Source organism: Hyla sarda, unplaced genomic scaffold (assembly GCF_029499605.1).
Source record: "Hyla sarda isolate aHylSar1 unplaced genomic scaffold, aHylSar1.hap1 scaffold_1147, whole genome shotgun sequence".
NCBI lineage: Eukaryota > Metazoa > Chordata > Amphibia > Anura > Hylidae > Hyla > Hyla sarda.
In genome coordinates, this window is record NW_026607768.1 from 44282 (window position 1) to 65582 (window position 21301).

General features: G+C 46.2%; 10 non-coding genes across 10 annotated transcripts; all 10 read left to right on the forward strand.

Annotated features, from left to right (window-relative positions):
- The first annotated feature begins 225 nt into the window (after positions 1-225).
- Positions 226-410, forward strand: LOC130302048 (U2 spliceosomal RNA). Its single transcript, XR_008852370.1, has one exon. It is a non-coding gene; the product is annotated as a U2 spliceosomal RNA (small nuclear RNA).
- Positions 411-2498: 2088 nt separating this feature from the next.
- On the forward strand, positions 2499-2689 carry LOC130302022 (U2 spliceosomal RNA). The gene has a single exon (XR_008852348.1). It is a non-coding gene; the product is annotated as a U2 spliceosomal RNA (small nuclear RNA).
- Positions 2690-4753: 2064 nt separating this feature from the next.
- Positions 4754-4944, forward strand: LOC130302023 (U2 spliceosomal RNA). Its single transcript, XR_008852349.1, has one exon. It is a non-coding gene; the product is annotated as a U2 spliceosomal RNA (small nuclear RNA).
- Positions 4945-7036: 2092 nt separating this feature from the next.
- On the forward strand, positions 7037-7227 carry LOC130302024 (U2 spliceosomal RNA). Its single transcript, XR_008852350.1, has one exon. It is a non-coding gene; the product is annotated as a U2 spliceosomal RNA (small nuclear RNA).
- A 2080-nt stretch (positions 7228-9307) lies between these two features.
- LOC130302025 (U2 spliceosomal RNA) lies at positions 9308-9498 on the forward strand. Its single transcript, XR_008852351.1, has one exon. It is a non-coding gene; the product is annotated as a U2 spliceosomal RNA (small nuclear RNA).
- A 2093-nt stretch (positions 9499-11591) lies between these two features.
- On the forward strand, positions 11592-11782 carry LOC130302026 (U2 spliceosomal RNA). Its single transcript, XR_008852352.1, has one exon. It is a non-coding gene; the product is annotated as a U2 spliceosomal RNA (small nuclear RNA).
- A 2105-nt stretch (positions 11783-13887) lies between these two features.
- LOC130302027 (U2 spliceosomal RNA) lies at positions 13888-14078 on the forward strand. The gene has a single exon (XR_008852353.1). It is a non-coding gene; the product is annotated as a U2 spliceosomal RNA (small nuclear RNA).
- Positions 14079-16189: 2111 nt separating this feature from the next.
- LOC130302028 (U2 spliceosomal RNA) lies at positions 16190-16380 on the forward strand. Its single transcript, XR_008852354.1, has one exon. It is a non-coding gene; the product is annotated as a U2 spliceosomal RNA (small nuclear RNA).
- Positions 16381-18478: 2098 nt separating this feature from the next.
- LOC130302029 (U2 spliceosomal RNA) lies at positions 18479-18669 on the forward strand. The gene has a single exon (XR_008852355.1). It is a non-coding gene; the product is annotated as a U2 spliceosomal RNA (small nuclear RNA).
- Positions 18670-20755: 2086 nt separating this feature from the next.
- Positions 20756-20946, forward strand: LOC130302030 (U2 spliceosomal RNA). Its single transcript, XR_008852356.1, has one exon. It is a non-coding gene; the product is annotated as a U2 spliceosomal RNA (small nuclear RNA).
- The last annotated feature ends 355 nt before the right edge of the window (positions 20947-21301 follow it).

The window sequence follows — 21301 nt, forward strand, 5'->3', positions numbered from 1 at the left end:
GGATGCCGGGAGCATTTGTGGTCCCCTAGTAGCTTCGGCGAAAAGGGACATCGAACCTGGAACCTCGCAGGTACCTTTTGGTCCGGAGGCGAAGGGTAAGGTTTGTTGGGGGGCCTCTCTCCTATCGGAGAAGGGCTTGCGATAGACCGCATCCTTTGTGCACGTTTTTTTAGTGTAACACGTTTGCACTTTTTCTTGCACTTTGGGTGAATCGAAAGCACGTTCCTCGGCTTTAGATAAAAAAAAAAAAAAAAAAATCTGTTCTTATCAGTTTAATATCTGATACGTCCCCTATCTGGGGACCATATATTAAATGGATTTTTGAGAACGGGGGCCGATTTCGAAGCTTGCTTCCGTCGCCCTATGCATTGACCCGATATGGCAGTATCTTCGGGTACAGTGCACCACCCCCTTACAGGGTTAAAAAGAAAGATTCCTACTTTCATTGCTACCTGCTTGCTGGCTAGCCAGCTAGCCAGCCCTGTGGGCCTTGCTGCTGCTGCAGCCAAAAAACAAAAGGTGGTGCTGCTGCTGCTGCTTCTGCTGCTTCTGCTTCTGCTTGTGTCTGGCCCCTGTTGGAGCATCCAGGCACAGGACTTCTGCTGCTGCTGACTAAATGGCCTCCTTAATTGGATCATTTGAGTAGCCAGCACACCTGTGCAGGTAGGGCATGACATGATAGGCAGCTGCCTTGATAGCGGGTGGGTGCTGAATGTTCCTAATTGACAAAATAAGATTAATGCTTATGAAGAAATATAAAATCTCATCCCTTCCCCAATATCGCGCCACACCCCTACCCCTTAATTCCCTGGTTGAACGTGATGGACATATGTCTTTTTTCGACCGTACTAACTATGTAACTATGTAACATAACATGGGGGGGGGGGGGGGGTCTCCTGGCTGTTCACACAGGTGTGTCATTGCTGTACATTGACCATGCATTGCTTCTGTGGTATTGCAAAGGCAAAGACAAATGCTTCCAGCCATCCATTGCACTAATGGATTGGTCATCAGCTGGCTGTCTATGTCCCGCATCAATATAGACCAAAGTACAGAGGGTTAGGCTATGCTATTGTGCACCTACCTGATGCATCAGAAGGTGCGAGGCCCTTGCTAAATTCTGTGCACAGACTTTGAGATCTATGCTTTAGACTGTATCTAAACCTGCTCCAACATGGACTGACATTCTGGCCTACTTTCAGCCGATGCGACTTGTCTGTCGCTGAACAGTCGCTTTTTATGTATTCAGCACCTATGTATAATGTTGTAAAAATGCTCTAGAAGCTAAAGTCGCAGAAATGTCACACATATTTGGCCTGCAACTTTCTGTGCGACAAATTCAGACAGGAAAAATCAGTATAAATCCTTAGAAAATTATCCCCCAGTGTCTCCATCTGCTGGCGGTATTGAATAAGCATTGCTGCACTGATGGGGTATGCATTAGACGAAAAAAAAGAAGAAAAAGAAGAATAATACGCCCAGAAAAGAGGCGAAAAGGAGAAAAACGTAAAAAAACGTGAAAAAAAAGTAAGAGGAAGAGAAGGGAAAAAAAGGTGGAAATGGGTTTAAAAGTGATTTCGGCGGAGAAATATATATATATATATATATATATATATATATATATATGCGCACACACACACATAGATATAAACGTATTCTCCGTTGAGATATTGCAGCCGCTGCTGTGTCCAGGCCCAGGAGCCTTAGCACTGTGCTGTGATGTCACTCAATACCACTGACATCACTAGGTGTAAACAACATCTCTCCTTTGCTGTGTATGTGACTATGGAGCTGTTTGGTGATGTCGTCTATTACGGCCTTCATAGAAGCAACAGGAGATTGTTGCATCCATCTTGAACCCTCAGAACTACAGTGCTATGATGTCACTCACTTCCACAGGCCTTGCAGAGTGTAAACAACAACAACCCAGCTTTGTTGTGTATGTAACCAAAGGGATTTGTGATGTCACCTAGAACCTTCACAGCAGCGACAGCTTTATGAGGAGCATCAGCACTGCTCTGCCTGAGCAGAACCATCACCGCCATAGGTTGTCAAATAACCCGGATTTAACCCACACAGGTAAGTCCAATGGGGTGCAGGCATGTCCTCTATGCTTACAGCTTCCCGTGGGTGTTGGTTTGATACCGTTTGGGGACAGCCAAGGAGGCATCTGCAGGCAACAAAGGTAGGTGTGTGCTTGTGTGTGTGTTTCCTATGCAGATCCTAAGCCCAGTGTCACATGCAAGTAGGAGGAGTAAGAAGGGTTCCTGGCAAATCCGGGTTATGGATTGCATTTAAAAAGGCCCCGTGGGAGTGCAATGGGCCCCTGTCTTGCTGCTTAGCAATAATGGTATGGGTTTAGGTTCTGCTGTGTGTACTGGTGGTTGACTGCCCCCCAGCCCAGAGTGTGCATGGAAAATTGTCTGGCAGCCTCCCTGACAGCAAGCAGTGATAGTGCCCATGAAGGGGACCTTGTTGGGCCCGCCCCTTTCACGGTTATCGCTTCTCGGCCTTTTGGCTAAGATCAAGTGTAGTATCTGTTCTTATCAGTTTAATATCTGATACGTCCCCTATCTGGGGACCATATATTAAATGGATTTTTGAGAACGGGGGCCGATTTCGAAGCTTGCTTCCGTCGCCCTATGCATTGACCCGATATGGCAGTATCTTCGGGTACAGTGCACCACCCCCTTACAGGGTTAAAAAGAAAGATTCCTACTTTCATTGCTACCTGCTTGCTGGCTAGCCAGCTAGCCAGCCCTGTGGGCCTTGCTGCTGCTGCAGCCAAAAAACAAAAGGTGGTGCTTCTGCTGCTTCTGCTTCTGCTTGTGTCTGGCCCCTGTTGGAGCGTCCAGGCACAGGACTTCTGCTGCTGCTGACTAAATGGCCTCCTTAATTGGATCATTTGAGTAGCCAGCACACCTGATAGGCAGCTGCCTTGATAGCGGGTGGGTGCTGAATGTTCCTAATTGACAAAATAAGATTAATGCTTATGAAGAAATATAAAATCTCATCCCTTCCCCAATATCGCGCCACACCCCTACCCCTTAATTCCCTGGTTGAACGTGATGGACATATGTCTTTTTTCGACCGTACTAACTATGTAACTATGTAACATAACATGGGGGGGGGGGGGGGGTCTCCTGGCTGTTCACACAGGTGTGTCATTGCTGTACATTGACCATGCATTGCTTCTGTGGTATTGCAAAGGCAAAGACAAATGCTTCCAGCCATCCATTGCACTAATGGATTGGTCATCAGCTGGCTGTCTATGTCCCGCATCAATATAGACCAAAGTACAGAGGGTTAGGCTATGCTATTGTGCACCTACCTGATGCATCAGAAGGTGCGAGGCCCTTGCTAAATTCTGTGCACAGATTTTGAGATCTATGCTTTAGACTGTATCTAAACCTGCTCCAACATGGACTGACATTCTGGCCTACTTTCAGCCGATGCGACTTGTCTGTCGCTGAACAGTCGCTTTTTATGTATTCAGCACCTATGTATAATGTTGTAAAAATGCTCTAGAAGCTAAAGTCGCAGAAATGTCACACATATTTGGCCTGCAACTTTCTGTGCGACAAATTCAGACAGGAAAAATCAGTATAAATCCTTAGAAAATTATCCCCCAGTGTCTCCATCTGCTGGCGGTATTGAATAAGCATTGCTGCACTGATGGGGTATGCATTAGACGAAAAAAAAGAAGAAAAAGAAGAATAATACGCCCAGAAAAGAGGCGAAAAGGAGAAAAACGTAAAAAAACGTGAAAAAAAAGTAAGAGGAAGAGAAGGGAAAAAAAGGTGGAAATGGGTTTAAAAGTGATTTCGGCGGAGAAATATATATATATATATATATATATATATATATATATATATATATATGCGCACACACACACATAGATATAAACGTATTCTCCGTTGAGATATTGCAGCCGCTGCTGTGTCCAGGCCCAGGAGCCTTAGCACTGTGCTGTGATGTCACTCAATACCACTGACATCACTAGGTGTAAACAACATCTCTCCTTTGCTGTGTATGTGACTATGGAGCTGTTTGGTGATGTCGTCTATTACGGCCTTCATAGAAGCAACAGGAGATTGTTGCATCCATCTTGAACCCTCAGAACTACAGTGCTATGATGTCACTCACTTCCACAGGCCTTGCAGAGTGTAAACAACAACAACCCAGCTTTGTTGTGTATGTAACCAAAGGGATTTGTGATGTCACCTAGAACCTTCACAGCAGCGACAGCTTTATGAGGAGCATCAGCACTGCTCTGCCTGAGCAGAACCATCACCGCCATAGGTTGTCAAATAACCCGGATTTAACCCACACAGGTAAGTCCAATGGGGTGCAGGCATGTCCTCTATGCTTACAGCTTCCCGTGGGTGTTGGTTTGATACCGTTTGGGGACAGCCAAGGAGGCATCTGCAGGCAACAAAGGTAGGTGTGTGCTTGTGTGTGTGTTTCCTATGCAGATCCTAAGCCCAGTGTCACATGCAAGTAGGAGGAGTAAGAAGGGTTCCTGGCAAATCCGGGTTATGGATTGCATTTAAAAAGGCCCCGTGGGAGTGCAATGGGCCCCTGTCTTGCTGCTTAGCAATAATGGTATGGGTTTAGGTTCTGCTGTGTGTACTGGTGGTTGACTGCCCCCCAGCCCAGAGTGTGCATGGAAAATTGTCTGGCAGCCTCCCTGACAGCAAGCAGTGATAGTGCCCATGAAGGGGACCTTGTTGGGCCCGCCCCTTTCACGGTTATCGCTTCTCGGCCTTTTGGCTAAGATCAAGTGTAGTATCTGTTCTTATCAGTTTAATATCTGATACGTCCCCTATCTGGGGACCATATATTAAATGGATTTTTGAGAACGGGGGCCGATTTCGAAGCTTGCTTCCGTCGCCCTATGCATTGACCCGATATGGCAGTATCTTCGGGTACAGTGCACCACCCCCTTACAGGGTTAAAAAGAAAGATTCCTACTTTCATTGCTACCTGCTTGCTGGCTAGCCAGCTAGCCAGCCCTGTGGGCCTTGCTGCTGCTGCAGCCAAAAAACAAAAGGTGGTGCTGCTGCTGCTTCTGCTGCTTCTGCTTCTGCTTGTGTCTGGCCCCTGTTGGAGCGTCCAGGCACAGGACTTCTGCTGCTGCTGACTAAATGGCCTCCTTAATTGGATCATTTGAGTAGCCAGCACACCTGTGCAGGTAGGGCATGACATGATAGGCAGCTGCCTTGATAGCGGGTGGGTGCTGAATGTTCCTAATTGACAAAATAAGATTAATGCTTATGAAGAAATATAAAATCTCATCCCTTCCCCAATATCGCGCCACACCCCTACCCCTTAATTCCCTGGTTGAACGTGATGGACATATGTCTTTTTTCGACCGTACTAACTATGTAACTATGTAACATAACATGGGGGGGGGGGGGGGTCTCCTGGCTGTTCACACAGGTGTGTCATTGCTGTACATTGACCATGCATTGCTTCTGTGGTATTGCAAAGGCAAAGACAAATGCTTCCAGCCATCCATTGCACTAATGGATTGGTCATCAGCTGGCTGTCTATGTCCCGCATCAATATAGACCAAAGTACAGAGGGTTAGGCTATGCTATTGTGCACCTACCTGATGCATCAGAAGGTGCGAGGCCCTTGCTAAATTCTGTGCACAGACTTTGAGATCTATGCTTTAGACTGTATCTAAACCTGCTCCAACATGGACTGACATTCTGGCCTACTTTCAGCCGATGCGACTTGTCTGTCGCTGAACAGTCGCTTTTTATGTATTCAGCACCTATGTATAATGTTGTAAAAATGCTCTAGAAGCTAAAGTCGCAGAAATGTCACACATATTTGGCCTGCAACTTTCTGTGCGACAAATTCAGACAGGAAAAATCAGTATAAATCCTTAGAAAATTATCCCCCAGTGTCTCCATCTGCTGGCGGTATTGAATAAGCATTGCTGCACTGATGGGGTATGCATTAGACGAAAAAAAAGAAGAAAAAGAAGAATAATACGCCCAGAAAAGAGGCGAAAAGGAGAAAAACGTAAAAAAACGTGAAAAAAAAGTAAGAGGAAGAGAAGGGAAAAAAAGGTGGAAATGGGTTTAAAAGTGATTTCGGCGGAGAAATATATATATATATATATATATATATATATATATATATATATATATGCGCACACACACACATAGATATAAACGTATTCTCCGTTGAGATATTGCAGCCGCTGCTGTGTCCAGGCCCAGGAGCCTTAGCACTGTGCTGTGATGTCACTCAATACCACTGACATCACTAGGTGTAAACAACATCTCTCCTTTGCTGTGTATGTGACTATGGAGCTGTTTGGTGATGTCGTCTATTACGGCCTTCATAGAAGCAACAGGAGATTGTTGCATCCATCTTGAACCCTCAGAACTACAGTGCTATGATGTCACTCACTTCCACAGGCCTTGCAGAGTGTAAACAACAACAACCCAGCTTTGTTGTGTATGTAACCAAAGGGATTTGTGATGTCACCTAGAACCTTCACAGCAGCGACAGCTTTATGAGGAGCATCAGCACTGCTCTGCCTGAGCAGAACCATCACCGCCATAGGTTGTCAAATAACCCGGATTTAACCCACACAGGTAAGTCCAATGGGGTGCAGGCATGTCCTCTATGCTTACAGCTTCCCGTGGGTGTTGGTTTGATACCGTTTGGGGACAGCCAAGGAGGCATCTGCAGGCAACAAAGGTAGGTGTGTGCTTGTGTGTGTGTTTCCTATGCAGATCCTAAGCCCAGTGTCACATGCAAGTAGGAGGAGTAAGAAGGGTTCCTGGCAAATCCGGGTTATGGATTGCATTTAAAAAGGCCCCGTGGGAGTGCAATGGGCCCCTGTCTTGCTGCTTAGCAATAATGGTATGGGTTTAGGTTCTGCTGTGTGTACTGGTGGTTGACTGCCCCCCAGCCCAGAGTGTGCATGGAAAATTGTCTGGCAGCCTCCCTGACAGCAAGCAGTGATAGTGCCCATGAAGGGGACCTTGTTGGGCCCGCCCCTTTCACGGTTATCGCTTCTCGGCCTTTTGGCTAAGATCAAGTGTAGTATCTGTTCTTATCAGTTTAATATCTGATACGTCCCCTATCTGGGGACCATATATTAAATGGATTTTTGAGAACGGGGGCCGATTTCGAAGCTTGCTTCCGTCGCCCTATGCATTGACCCGATATGGCAGTATCTTCGGGTACAGTGCACCACCCCCTTACAGGGTTAAAAAGAAAGATTCCTACTTTCATTGCTACCTGCTTGCTGGCTAGCCAGCTAGCCAGCCCTGTGGGCCTTGCTGCTGCTGCAGCCAAAAAACAAAAGGTGGTGCTGCTGCTGCTTCTGCTGCTTCTGCTTCTGCTTGTGTCTGGCCCCTGTTGGAGCGTCCAGGCACAGGACTTCTGCTGCTGCTGACTAAATGGCCTCCTTAATTGGATCATTTGAGTAGCCAGCACACCTGTGCAGGTAGGGCATGACATGATAGGCAGCTGCCTTGATAGCGGGGTGGGTGCTGAATGTTCCTAATTGACAAAATAAGATTAATGCTTATGAAGAAATATAAAATCTCATCCCTTCCCCAATATCGCGCCACACCCCTACCCCTTAATTCCCTGGTTGAACGTGATGGACATATGTCTTTTTTCGACCGTACTAACTATGTAACTATGTAACATAACATGGGGGGGGGGGGGGGGGGTCTCCTGGCTGTTCACACAGGTGTGTCATTGCTGTACATTGACCATGCATTGCTTCTGTGGTATTGCAAAGGCAAAGACAAATGCTTCCAGCCATCCATTGCACTAATGGATTGGTCATCAGCTGGCTGTCTATGTCCCGCATCAATATAGACCAAAGTACAGAGGGTTAGGCTATGCTATTGTGCACCTACCTGATGCATCAGAAGGTGCGAGGCCCTTGCTAAATTCTGTGCACAGACTTTGAGATCTATGCTTTAGACTGTATCTAAACCTGCTCCAACATGGACTGACATTCTGGCCTACTTTCAGCCGATGCGACTTGTCTGTCGCTGAACAGTCGCTTTTTATGTATTCAGCACCTATGTATAATGTTGTAAAAATGCTCTAGAAGCTAAAGTCGCAGAAATGTCACACATATTTGGCCTGCAACTTTCTGTGCGACAAATTCAGACAGGAAAAATCAGTATAAATCCTTAGAAAATTATCCCCCAGTGTCTCCATCTGCTGGCGGTATTGAATAAGCATTGCTGCACTGATGGGGTATGCATTAGACGAAAAAAAAGAAGAAAAAGAAGAATAATACGCCCAGAAAAGAGGCGAAAAGGAGAAAAACGTAAAAAAACGTGAAAAAAAAGTAAGAGGAAGAGAAGGGAAAAAAAGGTGGAAATGGGTTTAAAAGTGATTTCAGCGGAGAAATATATATATATATATATATATATATATATGCGCACACACACACATAGATATAAACGTATTCTCCGTTGAGATATTGCAGCCGCTGCTGTGTCCAGGCCCAGGAGCCTTAGCACTGTGCTGTGATGTCACTCAATACCACTGACATCACTAGGTGTAAACAACATCTCTCCTTTGCTGTGTATGTGACTATGGAGCTGTTTGGTGATGTCGTCTATTACGGCCTTCATAGAAGCAACAGGAGATTGTTGCATCCATCTTGAACCCTCAGAACTACAGTGCTATGATGTCACTCACTTCCACAGGCCTTGCAGAGTGTAAACAACAACAACCCAGCTTTGTTGTGTATGTAACCAAAGGGATTTGTGATGTCACCTAGAACCTTCACAGCAGCGACAGCTTTATGAGGAGCATCAGCACTGCTCTGCCTGAGCAGAACCATCACCGCCATAGGTTGTCAAATAACCCGGATTTAACCCACACAGGTAAGTCCAATGGGGTGCAGGCATGTCCTCTATGCTTACAGCTTCCCGTGGGTGTTGGTTTGATACCGTTTGGGGACAGCCAAGGAGGCATCTGCAGGCAACAAAGGTAGATGTGTGCTTGTGTGTGTGTTTCCTATGCAGATCCTAAGCCCAGTGTCACATGCAAGTAGGAGGAGTAAGAAGGGTTCCTGGCAAATCCGGGTTATGGATTGCATTTAAAAAGGCCCCGTGGGAGTGCAATGGGCCCCTGTCTTGCTGCTTAGCAATAATGGTATGGGTTTAGGTTCTGCTGTGTGTACTGGTGGTTGACTGCCCCCCAGCCCAGAGTGTGCATGGAAAATTGTCTGGCAGCCTCCCTGACAGCAAGCAGTGATAGTGCCCATGAAGGGGACCTTGTTGGGCCCGCCCCTTTCACGGTTATCGCTTCTCGGCCTTTTGGCTAAGATCAAGTGTAGTATCTGTTCTTATCAGTTTAATATCTGATACGTCCCCTATCTGGGGACCATATATTAAATGGATTTTTGAGAACGGGGGCCGATTTCGAAGCTTGCTTCCGTCGCCCTATGCATTGACCCGATATGGCAGTATCTTCGGGTACAGTGCACCACCCCCTTACAGGGTTAAAAAGAAAGATTCCTACTTTCATTGCTACCTGCTTGCTGGCTAGCCAGCTAGCCAGCCCTGTGGGCCTTGCTGCTGCTGCAGCCAAAAAACAAAAGGTGGTGCTGCTGCTGCTTCTGCTGCTTCTGCTTCTGCTTGTGTCTGGCCCCTGTTGGAGCGTCCAGGCACAGGACTTCTGCTGCTGCTGACTAAATGGCCTCCTTAATTGGATCATTTGAGTAGCCAGCACACCTGTGCAGGTAGGGCATGACATGATAGGCAGCTGCCTTGATAGCGGGTGGGTGCTGAATGTTCCTAATTGACAAAATAAGATTAATGCTTATGAAGAAATATAAAATCTCATCCCTTCCCCAATATCGCGCCACACCCCTACCCCTTAATTCCCTGGTTGAACGTGATGGACATATGTCTTTTTTCGACCGTACTAACTATGTAACTATGTAACATAACATGGGGGGGGGGGGGGGGGTCTCCTGGCTGTTCACACAGGTGTGTCATTGCTGTACATTGACCATGCATTGCTTCTGTGGTATTGCAAAGGCAAAGACAAATGCTTCCAGCCATCCATTGCACTAATGGATTGGTCATCAGCTGGCTGTCTATGTCCCGCATCAATATAGACCAAAGTACAGAGGGTTAGGCTATGCTATTGTGCACCTACCTGATGCATCAGAAGGTGCGAGGCCCTTGCTAAATTCTGTGCACAGACTTTGAGATCTATGCTTTAGACTGTATCTAAACCTGCTCCAACATGGACTGACATTCTGGCCTACTTTCAGCCGATGCGACTTGTCTGTCGCTGAACAGTCGCTTTTTATGTATTCAGCACCTATGTATAATGTTGTAAAAATGCTCTAGAAGCTAAAGTCGCAGAAATGTCACACATATTTGGCCTGCAACTTTCTGTGCGACAAATTCAGACAGGAAAAATCAGTATAAATCCTTAGAAAATTATCCCCCAGTGTCTCCATCTGCTGGCGGTATTGAATAAGCATTGCTGCACTGATGGGGTATGCATTAGACGAAAAAAAAGAAGAAAAAGAAGAATAATACGCCCAGAAAAGAGGCGAAAAGGAGAAAAACGTAAAAAAACGTGAAAAAAAAGTAAGAGGAAGAGAAGGGAAAAAAAGGTGGAAATGGGTTTAAAAGTGATTTCGGCGGAGAATATATATATATATATATATATATATATATATATATATATATATATGCGCACACACACACATAGATATAAACGTATTCTCCGTTGAGATATTGCAGCCGCTGCTGTGTCCAGGCCCAGGAGCCTTAGCACTGTGCTGTGATGTCACTCAATACCACTGACATCACTAGGTGTAAACAACATCTCTCCTTTGCTGTGTATGTGACTATGGAGCTGTTTGGTGATGCCGTCTATTACGGCCTTCATAGAAGCAACAGGAGATTGTTGCATCCATCTTGAACCCTCAGAACTACAGTGCTATGATGTCACTCACTTCCACAGGCCTTGCAGAGTGTAAACAACAACAACCCAGCTTTGTTGTGTATGTAACCAAAGGGATTTGTGATGTCACCTAGAACCTTCACAGCAGCGACAGCTTTATGAGGAGCATCAGCACTGCTCTGCCTGAGCAGAACCATCACCGCCATAGGTTGTCAAATAACCCGGATTTAACCCACACAGGTAAGTCCAATGGGGTGCAGGCATGTCCTCTATGCTTACAGCTTCCCGTGGGTGTTGGTTTGATACCGTTTGGGGACAGCCAAGGAGGCATCTGCAGGCAACAAAGGTAGGTGTGTGCTTGTGTGTGTGTTTCCTATGCAGATCCTAAGCCCAGTGTCACATGCAAGTAGGAGGAGTAAGAAGGGTTCCTGGCAAATCCGGGTTATGGATTGCATTTAAAAAGGCCCCGTGGGAGTGCAATGGGCCCCTGTCTTGCTGCTTAGCAATAATGGTATGGGTTTAGGTTCTGCTGTGTGTACTGGTGGTTGACTGCCCCCCAGCCCAGAGTGTGCATGGAAAATTGTCTGGCAGCCTCCCTGACAGCAAGCAGTGATAGTGCCCATGAAGGGGACCTTGTTGGGCCCGCCCCTTTCACGGTTATCGCTTCTCGGCCTTTTGGCTAAGATCAAGTGTAGTATCTGTTCTTATCAGTTTAATATCTGATACGTCCCCTATCTGGGGACCATATATTAAATGGATTTTTGAGAACGGGGGCCGATTTCGAAGCTTGCTTCCGTCGCCCTATGCATTGACCCGATATGGCAGTATCTTCGGGTACAGTGCACCACCCCCTTACAGGGTTAAAAAGAAAGATTCCTACTTTCATTGCTACCTGCTTGCTGGCTAGCCAGCTAGCCAGCCCTGTGGGCCTTGCTGCTGCTGCAGCCAAAAAACAAAAGGTGGTGCTGCTGCTGCTTCTGCTGCTTCTGCTTCTGCTTGTGTCTGGCCCCTGTTGGAGCGTCCAGGCACAGGACTTCTGCTGCTGCTGACTAAATGGCCTCCTTAATTGGATCATTTGAGTAGCCAGCACACCTGTGCAGGTAGGGCATGACATGATAGGCAGCTGCCTTGATAGCGGGTGGGTGCTGAATGTTCCTAATTGACAAAATAAGATTAATGCTTATGAAGAAATATAAAATCTCATCCCTTCCCCAATATCGCGCCACACCCCTACCCCTTAATTCCCTGGTTGAACGTGATGGACATATGTCTTTTTTCGACCGTACTAACTATGTAACTATGTAACATAACATGGGGGGGGGGGGGGTCTCCTGGCTGTTCACACAGGTGTGTCATTGCTGTACATTGACCATGCATTGCTTCTGTGGTATTGCAAAGGCAAAGACAAATGCTTCCAGCCATCCATTGCACTAATGGATTGGTCATCAGCTGGCTGTCTATGTCCCGCATCAATATAGACCAAAGTACAGAGGGTTAGGCTATGCTATTGTGCACCTACCTGATGCATCAGAAGGTGCGAGGCCCTTGCTAAATTCTGTGCACAGACTTTGAGATCTATGCTTTAGACTGTATCTAAACCTGCTCCAACATGGACTGACATTCTGGCCTACTTTCAGCCGATGCGACTTGTCTGTCGCTGAACAGTCGCTTTTTATGTATTCAGCACCTATGTATAATGTTGTAAAAATGCTCTAGAAGCTAAAGTCGCAGAAATGTCACACATATTTGGCCTGCAACTTTCTGTGCGACAAATTCAGACAGGAAAAATCAGTATAAATCCTTAGAAAATTATCCCCCAGTGTCTCCATCTGCTGGCGGTATTGAATAAGCATTGCTGCACTGATGGGGTATGCATTAGACGAAAAAAAAGAAGAAAAAGAAGAATAATACGCCCAGAAAAGAGGCGAAAAGGAGAAAAACGTAAAAAAACGTGAAAAAAAAGTAAGAGGAAGAGAAGGGAAAAAAAGGTGGAAATGGGTTTAAAAGTGATTTCGGCGGAGAAATATATATATATATATATATATATATATATATATATATATATATATATATATATATATATGCGCACACACACACATAGATATAAACGTATTCTCCGTTGAGATATTGCAGCCGCTGCTGTGTCCAGGCCCAGGAGCCTTAGCACTGTGCTGTCATGTCACTCAATACCACTGACATCACTAGGTGTAAACAACATCTCTCCTTTGCTGTGTATGTGACTATGGAGCTGTTTGGTGATGTCGTCTATTACGGCCTTCATAGAAGCAACAGGAGATTGTTGCATCCATCTTGAACCCTCAGAACTACAGTGCTATGATGTCACTCACTTCCACAGGCCTTGCAGAGTGTAAACAACAACAACCCAGCTTTGTTGTGTATGTAACCATAGGGATTTGTGATGTCACCTAGAACCTTCACAGCAGCGACAGCTTTATGAGGAGCATCAGCACTGCTCTGCCTGAGCAGAACCATCACCGCCATAGGTTGTCAAATAACCCGGATTTAACCCACACAGGTAAGTCCAATGGGGTGCAGGCATGTCCTCTATGCTTACAGCTTCCCGTGGGTGTTGGTTTGATACCGTTTGGGGACAGCCAAGGAGGCATCTGCAGGCAACAAAGGTAGGTGTGTGCTTGTGTGTGTGTTTCCTATGCAGATCCTAAGCCCAGTGTCACATGCAAGTAGGAGGAGTAAGAAGGGTTCCTGGCAAATCCGGGTTATGGATTGCATTTAAAAAGGCCCCGTGGGAGTGCAATGGGCCCCTGTCTTGCTGCTTAGCAATAATGGTATGGGTTTAGGTTCTGCTGTGTGTACTGGTGGTTGACTGCCCCCCAGCCCAGAGTGTGCATGGAAAATTGTCTGGCAGCCTCCCTGACAGCAAGCAGTGATAGTGCCCATGAAGGGGACCTTGTTGGGCCCGCCCCTTTCACGGTTATCGCTTCTCGGCCTTTTGGCTAAGATCAAGTGTAGTATCTGTTCTTATCAGTTTAATATCTGATACGTCCCCTATCTGGGGACCATATATTAAATGGATTTTTGAGAACGGGGGCCGATTTCGAAGCTTGCTTCCGTCGCCCTATGCATTGACCCGATATGGCAGTATCTTCGGGTACAGTGCACCACCCCCTTACAGGGTTAAAAAGAAAGATTCCTACTTTCATTGCTACCTGCTTGCTGGCTAGCCAGCTAGCCAGCCCTGTGGGCCTTGCTGCTGCTGCAGCCAAAAAACAAAAGGTGGTGCTGCTGCTGCTTCTGCTGCTTCTGCTTCTGCTTGTGTCTGGCCCCTGTTGGAGCGTCCAGGCACAGGACTTCTGCTGCTGCTGACTAAATGGCCTCCTTAATTGGATCATTTGAGTAGCCAGCACACCTGTGCAGGTAGGGCATGACATGATAGGCAGCTGCCTTGATAGCGGGTGGGTGCTGAATGTTCCTAATTGACAAAATAAGATTAATGCTTATGAAGAAATATAAAATCTCATCCCTTCCCCAATATCGCGCCACACCCCTACCCCTTAATTCCCTGGTTGAACGTGATGGACATATGTCTTTTTTCGACCGTACTAACTATGTAACTATGTAACATAACATGGGGGGGGGGGGTCTCCTGGCTGTTCACACAGGTGTGTCATTGCTGTACATTGACCATGCATTGCTTCTGTGGTATTGCAAAGGCAAAGACAAATGCTTCCAGCCATCCATTGCACTAATGGATTGGTCATCAGCTGGCTGTCTATGTCCCGCATCAATATAGACCAAAGTACAGAGGGTTAGGCTATGCTATTGTGCACCTACCTGATGCATCAGAAGGTGCGAGGCCCTTGCTAAATTCTGTGCACAGACTTTGAGATCTATGCTTTAGACTGTATCTAAACCTGCTCCAACATGGACTGACATTCTGGCCTACTTTCAGCCGATGCGACTTGTCTGTCGCTGAACAGTCGCTTTTTATGTATTCAGCACCTATGTATAATGTTGTAAAAATGCTCTAGAAGCTAAAGTCGCAGAAATGTCACACATATTTGGCCTGCAACTTTCTGTGCGACAAATTCAGACAGGAAAAATCAGTATAAATCCTTAGAAAATTATCCCCCAGTGTCTCCATCTGCTGGCGGTATTGAATAAGCATTGCTGCACTGATGGGGTATGCATTAGACGAAAAAAAAGAAGAAAAAGAAGAATAATACGCCCAGAAAAGAGGCGAAAAGGAGAAAAACGTAAAAAAACGTGAAAAAAAAGTAAGAGGAAGAGAAGGGAAAAAAAGGTGGAAATGGGTTTAAAAGTGATTTCGGCGGAGAAATATATATATATATATATATATATATATATATATATATATATATATAGATATATATATATATATATATGCGCACACACACACATAGATATAAACGTATTCTCCGTTGAGATATTGCAGCCGCTGCTGTGTCCAGGCCCAGGAGCCTTAGCACTGTGCTGTGATGTCACTCAATACCACTGACATCACTAGGTGTAAACAACATCTCTCCTTTGCTGTGTATGTGACTATGGAGCTGTTTGGTGATGTCGTCTATTACGGCCTTCATAGAAGCAACAGGAGATTGTTGCATCCATCTTGAACCCTCAGAACTACAGTGCTATGATGTCACTCACTTCCACAGGCCTTGCAGAGTGTAAACAACAACAACCCAGCTTTGTTGTGTATGTAACCAAAGGGATTTGTGATGTCACCTAGAACCTTCACAGCAGCGACAGCTTTATGAGGAGCATCAGCACTGCTCTGCCTGAGCAGAACCATCACCGCCATAGGTTGTCAAATAACCCGGATTTAACCCACACAGGTAAGTCCAATGGGGTGCAGGCATGTCCTCTATGCTTACAGCTTCCCGTGGGTGTTGGTTTGATACCGTTTGGGGACAGCCAAGGAGGCATCTGCAGGCAACAAAGGTAGGTGTGTGCTTGTGTGTGTGTTTCCTATGCAGATCCTAAGCCCAGTGTCACATGCAAGTAGGAGGAGTAAGAAGGGTTCCTGGCAAATCCGGGTTATGGATTGCATTTAAAAAGGCCCCGTGGGAGTGCAATGGGCCCCTGTCTTGCTGCTTAGCAATAATGGTATGGGTTTAGGTTCTGCTGTGTGTACTGGTGGTTGACTGCCCCCCAGCCCAGAGTGTGCATGGAAAATTGTCTGGCAGCCTCCCTGACAGCAAGCAGTGATAGTGCCCATGAAGGGGACCTTGTTGGGCCCGCCCCTTTCACGGTTATCGCTTCTCGGCCTTTTGGCTAAGATCAAGTGTAGTATCTGTTCTTATCAGTTTAATATCTGATACGTCCCCTATCTGGGGACCATATATTAAATGGATTTTTGAGAACGGGGGCCGATTTCGAAGCTTGCTTCCGTCGCCCTATGCATTGACCCGATATGGCAGTATCTTCGGGTACAGTGCACCACCCCCTTACAGGGTTAAAAAGAAAGATTCCTACTTTCATTGCTACCTGCTTGCTGGCTAGCCAGCTAGCCAGCCCTGTGGGCCTTGCTGCTGCTGCAGCCAAAAAACAAAAGGTGGTGCTGCTGCTGCTTCTGCTGCTTCTGCTTCTGCTTGTGTCTGGCCCCTGTTGGAGCGTCCAGGCACAGGACTTCTGCTGCTGCTGACTAAATGGCCTCCTTAATTGGATCATTTGAGTAGCCAGCACACCTGTGCAGGTAGGGCATGACATGATAGGCAGCTGCCTTGATAGCGGGTGGGTGCTGAATGTTCCTAATTGACAAAATAAGATTAATGCTTATGAAGAAATATAAAATCTCATCCCTTCCCCAATATCGCGCCACACCCCTACCCCTTAATTCCCTGATTGAACGTGATGGACATATGTCTTTTTTCGACCGTACTAACTATGTAACTATGTAACATAACATGGGGGGGGGGGGGGGGGTCTCCTGGCTGTTCACACAGGTGTGTCATTGCTGTACATTGACCATGCATTGCTTCTGTGGTATTGCAAAGGCAAAGACAAATGCTTCCAGCCATCCATTGCACTAATGGATTGGTCATCAGCTGGCTGTCTATGTCCCGCATCAATATAGACCAAAGTACAGAGGGTTAGGCTATGCTATTGTGCACCTACCTGATGCATCAGAAGGTGCGAGGCCCTTGCTAAATTCTGTGCACAGACTTTGAGATCTATGCTTTAGACTGTATCTAAACCTGCTCCAACATGGACTGACATTCTGGCCTACTTTCAGCCGATGCGACTTGTCTGTCGCTGAACAGTCGCTTTTTATGTATTCAGCACCTATGTATAATGTTGTAAAAATGCTCTAGAAGCTAAAGTCGCAGAAATGTCACACATATTTGGCCTGCAACTTTCTGTGCGACAAATTCAGACAGGAAAAATCAGTATAAATCCTTAGAAAATTATCCCCCAGTGTCTCCATCTGCTGGCGGTATTGAATAAGCATTGCTGCACTGATGGGGTATGCATTAGACGAAAAAAAAGAAGAAAAAGAAGAATAATACGCCCAGAAAAGAGGCGAAAAGGAGAAAAACGTAAAAAAACGTGAAAAAAAAGTAAGAGGAAGAGAAGGGAAAAAAAGGTGGAAATGGGTTTAAAAGTGATTTCGGCGGAGAAATATATATATATATATATATATATATATATATATATATATATATATATATGCGCACACACACACATAGATATAAACGTATTCTCCGTTGAGATATTGCAGCCGCTGCTGTGTCCAGGCCCAGGAGCCTTAGCACTGTGCTGTGATGTCACTCAATACCACTGACATCACTAGGTGTAAACAACATCTCTCCTTTGCTGTGTATGTGACTATGGAGCTGTTTGGTGATGTCGTCTATTACGGCCTTCATAGAAGCAACAGGAGATTGTTGCATCCATCTTGAACCCTCAGAACTACAGTGCTATGATGTCACTCACTTCCACAGGCCTTGCAGAGTGTAAACAACAACAACCCAGCTTTGTTGTGTATGTAACCAAAGGGATTTGTGATGTCACCTAGAACCTTCACAGCAGCGACAGCTTTATGAGGAGCATCAGCACTGCTCTGCCTGAGCAGAACCATCACCGCCATAGGTTGTCAAATAACCCGGATTTAACCCACACAGGTAAGTCCAATGGGGTGCAGGCATGTCCTCTATGCTTACAGCTTCCCGTGGGTGTTGGTTTGATACCGTTTGGGGACAGCCAAGGAGGCATCTGCAGGCAACAAAGGTAGGTGTGTGCTTGTGTGTGTGTTTCCTATGCAGATCCTAAGCCCAGTGTCACATGCAAGTAGGAGGAGTAAGAAGGGTTCCTGGCAAATCCGGGTTATGGATTGCATTTAAAAAGGCCCCGTGGGAGTGCAATGGGCCCCTGTCTTGCTGCTTAGCAATAATGGTATGGGTTTAGGTTCTGCTGTGTGTACTGGTGGTTGACTGCCCCCCAGCCCAGAGTGTGCTTGGAAAATTGTCTGGCAGCCTCCCTGACAGCAAGCAGTGATAGTGCCCATGAAGGGGACCTTGTTGGGCCCGCCCCTTTCACGGTTATCGCTTCTCGGCCTTTTGGCTAAGATCAAGTGTAGTATCTGTTCTTATCAGTTTAATATCTGATACGTCCCCTATCTGGGGACCATATATTAAATGGATTTTTGAGAACGGGGGCCGATTTCGAAGCTTGCTTCCGTCGCCCTATGCATTGACCCGATATGGCAGTATCTTCGGGTACAGTGCACCACCCCCTTACAGGGTTAAAAAGAAAGATTCCTACTTTCATTGCTACCTGCTTGCTGGCTAGCCAGCTAGCCAGCCCTGTGGGCCTTGCTGCTGCTGCAGCCAAAAAACAAAAGGTGGTGCTGCTGCTGCTTCTGCTGCTTCTGCTTCTGCTTGTGTCTGGCCCCTGTTGGAGCGTCCAGGCACAGGACTTCTGCTGCTGCTGACTAAATGGCCTCCTTAATTGGATCATTTGAGTAGCCAGCACACCTGTGCAGGTAGGGCATGACATGATAGGCAGCTGCCTTGATAGCGGGTGGGTGCTGAATGTTCCTAATTGACAAAATAAGATTAATGCTTATGAAGAAATAGAAAATCTCATCCCTTCCCCAATATCGCGCCACACCCCTACCCCTTAATTCCCTGGTTGAACGTGATGGACATATGTCTTTTTTCGACCGTACTAACTATGTAACTATGTAACATAACATGGGGGGGGGGTCTCCTGGCTGTTCACACAGGTGTGTCATTGCTGTACATTGACCATGCATTGCTTCTGTGGTATTGCAAAGGCAAAGACAAATGCTTCCAGCCATCCATTGCACTAATGGATTGGTCATCAGCTGGCTGTCTATGTCCCGCATCAATATAGACCAAAGTACAGAGGGTTAGGCTATGCTATTGTGCACCTACCTGATGCATCAGAAGGTGCGAGGCCCTTGCTAAATTCTGTGCACAGACTTTGAGATCTATGCTTTAGACTGTATCTAAACCTGCTCCAACATGGACTGACATTCTGGCCTACTTTCAGCCGATGCGACTTGTCTGTCGCTGAACAGTCGCTTTTTATGTATTCAGCACCTATGTATAATGTTGTAAAAATGCTCTAGAAGCTAAAGTCGCAGAAATGTCACACATATTTGGCCTGCAACTTTCTGTGCGACAAATTCAGACAGGAAAAATCAGTATAAATCCTTAGAAAATTATCCCCCAGTGTCTCCATCTGCTGGCGGTATTGAATAAGCATTGCTGCACTGATGGGGTATGCATTAGACGAAAAAAAAGAAGAAAAAGAAGAATAATACGCCCAGAAAAGAGGCGAAAAGGAGAAAAACGTAAAAAAACGTGAAAAAAAGTAAGAGGAAGAGAAGGGAAAAAAAGGTGGAAATGGGTTTAAAAGTGATTTCGGCGGAGAAATATATATATATATATATATATATATATATATATATATATATATATGCGCACACACACACATAGATATAAACGTATTCTCCGTTGAGATATTGCAGCCGCTGCTGTGTCCAGGCCCAGGAGCCTTAGCACTGTGCTGTGATGTCACTCAATACCACTGACATCACTAGGTGTAAACAACATCTCTCCTTTGCTGTGTATGTGACTATGGAGCTGTTTGGTGATGTCGTCTATTACGGCCTTCATAGAAGCAACAGGAGATTGTTGCATCCATCTTGAACCCTCAGAACTACAGTGCTATGATGTCACTCACTTCCACAGGCCTTGCAGAGTGTAAACAACAACAACCCAGCTTTGTTGTGTATGTAACCAAAGGGATTTGTGATGTCACCTAGAACCTTCACAGCAGCGACAGCTTTATGAGGAGCATCAGCACTGCTCTGCCTGAGCAGAACCATCACCGCCATAGGTTGTCAAATAACCCGGATTTAACCCACACAGGTAAGTCCAATGGGGTGCAGGCATGTCCTCTATGCTTACAGCTTCCCGTGGGTGTTGGTTTGATACCGTTTGGGGACAGCCAAGGAGGCATCTGCAGGCAACAAAGGTAGGTGTGTGCTTGTGTGTGTGTTTCCTATGCAGATCCTAAGCCCAGTGTCACATGCAAGTAGGAGGAGTAAGAAGGGTTCCTGGCAAATCCGGGTTATGGATTGCATTTAAAAAGGCCCCGTGGGAGTGCAATGGGCCCCTGTCTTGCTGCTTAGCAATAATGGTATGGGTTTAGGTTCTGCTGTGTGTACTGGTGGTTGACTGCCCCCCAGCCCAGAGTGTGCATGGAAAATTGTCTGGCAGCCTCCCTGACAGCAAGCAGTGATAGTGCCCATGAAGGGGACCTTGTTGGGCCCGCCCCTTTCACGGTTATCGCTTCTCGGCCTTTTGGCTAAGATCAAGTGTAGTATCTGTTCTTATCAGTTTAATATCTGATACGTCCCCTATCTGGGGACCATATATTAAATGGATTTTTGAGAACGGGGGCCGATTTCGAAGCTTGCTTCCGTCGCCCTATGCATTGACCCGATATGGCAGTATCTTCGGGTACAGTGCACCACCCCCTTACAGGGTTAAAAAGAAAGATTCCTACTTTCATTGCTACCTGCTTGCTGGCTAGCCAGCTAGCCAGCCCTGTGGGCCTTGCTGCTGCTGCAGCCAAAAAACAAAAGGTGGTGCTGCTGCTGCTTCTGCTGCTTCTGCTTCTGCTTGTGTCTGGCCCCTGTTGGAGCGTCCAGGCACAGGACTTCTGCTGCTGCTGACTAAATGGCCTCCTTAATTGGATCATTTGAGTAGCCAGAACACCTGTGCAGGTAGGGCATGACATGATAGGCAGCTGCCTTGATAGCGGGTGGGTGCTGAATGTTCCTAATTGACAAAATAAGATTAATGCTTATGAAGAAATATAAAATCTCATC